Raw genomic sequence first — 2500 nt, 5'->3', positions numbered from 1 at the left:
CAGGCATACGGTACCGGTTATAATCACCATCGTGTAGATTGCCGGTATAATTCTGTTTGCATTAAATACAACTGCCTTGTACATTGTGACAGTGTAGAATGCCATTGATTACCATCTCCATGGGAATTTATTCCAGGCCCAATTTGTTGGAAGGGTGGATAGCACTATCCATGCACTGGATAAATAGAGGATATTACATGGCCGCGCGAGGATACGAATTTTATCTTCGAGTGCTGCAAGTATCTCTCACGAGTGAGCGATACTTTCAGAACGTTCCATCTTTCGTTTCAAGATTTCTTGAGCCCAGGTCAGACTTGAGAAAAGAAAGAACGGGAAAAAACGGTTTCACTAGCCAGGAGACGAAGGCTTACACTTTGGATTCTTATCATAACGAAGAACGCATCACACCAGCGTGCCTCGTTGATTTAAACCGTGGAGAAAAACGTTTAACTACGTTTCTTAAAGAGGAACAGAGTGGAGTCGTTACTGAAGATGATGTCGTTCGGTGTCTTTACCTCTTTGAGCGAAGGAGCGTTCTCTCAATTCTTGGACTCCAACTCGATTTACTTGCCGACATTGAAAAAATGCCTCCAGATCACTACAACCATAGAACGTTCAACGAATGGATCGAAAGGTCATTGGAAGAAAACATTGAAGATTTTGATTCAGTCGATGAAAATACTCTCACACCACAACTCCTTGCTTCAATCCGGTTCGATCAGTCAAGCGAAGCCGTCAAAAACATCATAGAGCGTTCGTCTGCGGCATGCACGCAACAACATATTGAAGCATGGGAATGGGCAAAGATTTTTATCGAAAATGAATTTAAGTACCATCCTCTTCTTTCTCCGTCATCCCAGAGATTTCCGTTTAAAATCAGTAAAACTAATGAATGGTTTTATCTATATGAAAACGAAGCCAAGGAAAGAAAAAAGGGCAAGGAAAGACCAAAGGGTCCCGGATGTAACCACATGTTACCAACATTAATCTGTCATTACATCTTTCCCTTAAGTCTTAAAAGTATAGTGTTAAATCAAGTTAACCACATAAATTTGTCTGTTTCTAAAATGCGTCCTTAATCGGACAAGTTTCAAGTTCAACAATCAGCAGTCCAGTGACCTCACAACTCCGAGTACGTCACTCTCGGTATCTTGTCGGAACTCGAATGACCCGACCACTAACTCTGCTTATAGTAGGGGAACTATCTGAAGTTAACTCCCAATGTGATTCGTTCTGTCTTGTGTCCTCAGCTGGGCGGTAACTGTCGGCTGAGTCTTCTAGCTCAGAGTATGAGGTTTCTTGTGTCTTGAGAACATCTTTCCGGTTTCGCCTGTATTCATGATTGTTGGCTCTCACAACATATGACCTTGGTTCTACCGCTTTGGATTCTCCTACAAGTACAGCAGCTTTCCAGGTGTTCCCTTGTCGCATTCTGATCGTATCTCCAGGCTCCAAAGGCTTAAGAGCCTTGCTGCTTCTGTCAAAATACTCTTTCTGGATTTGCTGTCTTGCTTCCATGCACTCTGAACTTCCTTTGTGTTGTATGTCATTGGTGTAAGCAACGTGCTTTTAATAGGAATGATACTTCTGGTGCGACGCCCCATCAGTAACTGTGTTGGTAAAAGACCCACTCCAGGAATTGGTGTATTTCGCAGCTCCAGAATTGCCAAATAGGGATCTTTCTTATCCTCATAAGCTTTCTTGAGCAGTTTCTTGGATGTTTGCACTGTGCGCTCCGCAAGACCATTGCTTTGGGGAAACCGGGGTGACGACGTGACATGCTGGAATTGATAAGCTTTCGCAAACTGTCTGAATTCCAAGCTGCTAAACTCTGGGCCATTATCTGAATAAAGAATTTCTGGTATTCCATGCCTTGACATGTGCTGTTGTAGACAATTGATGAGTGTGGCGCTCGTACTGTCTTTCAACTGTGTTAGTTCAAAATATTTGGAGTAATAATCCACCAGCACCACAAATTCTCCTAGAAGTAACACAAACAGGTCTGCTGCTAAAACTTGCCACGGTCTACCGGATGGGGTAACAAAGGCTCTTTGATTTTTCAGTTTCGCTACTTGTTGCAAATTTCACACTTGGCCACTTTCTCTTTGATCTGCTCGCATACGCCAGGCCAATAGACAGTTTCTCTGGCCCTGTTGAGACATTTCTCGACTCCCAAATGGCTGCTATGGATCTTGTCAAGCATCTCACTGCGCAAACTAGAGGGCGTGATAAGACGATCCCCTTTCATGAGTAAGCCACCACAAATACACAGCTCATCCCTAAAGTTCCAGTACTCTCTTACCTCTGGAGCCAGTGCTGCCCGATTCTCTGGCCAGCCACTTAAAACTACTTCTCTCAATCGGGACAAGACTCGGTCACTATCAGTCTCTCTCTTCCATTCGTCTGCTTTCTCCTTCAAGATCTGGATTAGTAAACGTACTTCAAACTCCTCAGTGCTTAATGTCGACTCACTCTGACTGGCTCGGCTTAGGGTATCTGC

The 2500-nt window shown here is 43.7% G+C and overlaps 1 pseudogene; it reads left to right on the top strand.

Moving 5' to 3' along the window:
- LOC138031956 (uncharacterized) overlaps window positions 1–2500 on the top strand; it is a 7691-nt pseudogene that overhangs the window by 419 nt on the left and 4772 nt on the right.

Source organism: Montipora capricornis, chromosome 14, assembly GCF_036669925.1.
Source record: "Montipora capricornis isolate CH-2021 chromosome 14, ASM3666992v2, whole genome shotgun sequence".
Lineage (NCBI taxonomy): Eukaryota > Metazoa > Cnidaria > Anthozoa > Scleractinia > Acroporidae > Montipora > Montipora capricornis.
This window is presented reverse-complemented; position numbering and strand designations above follow the sequence as displayed.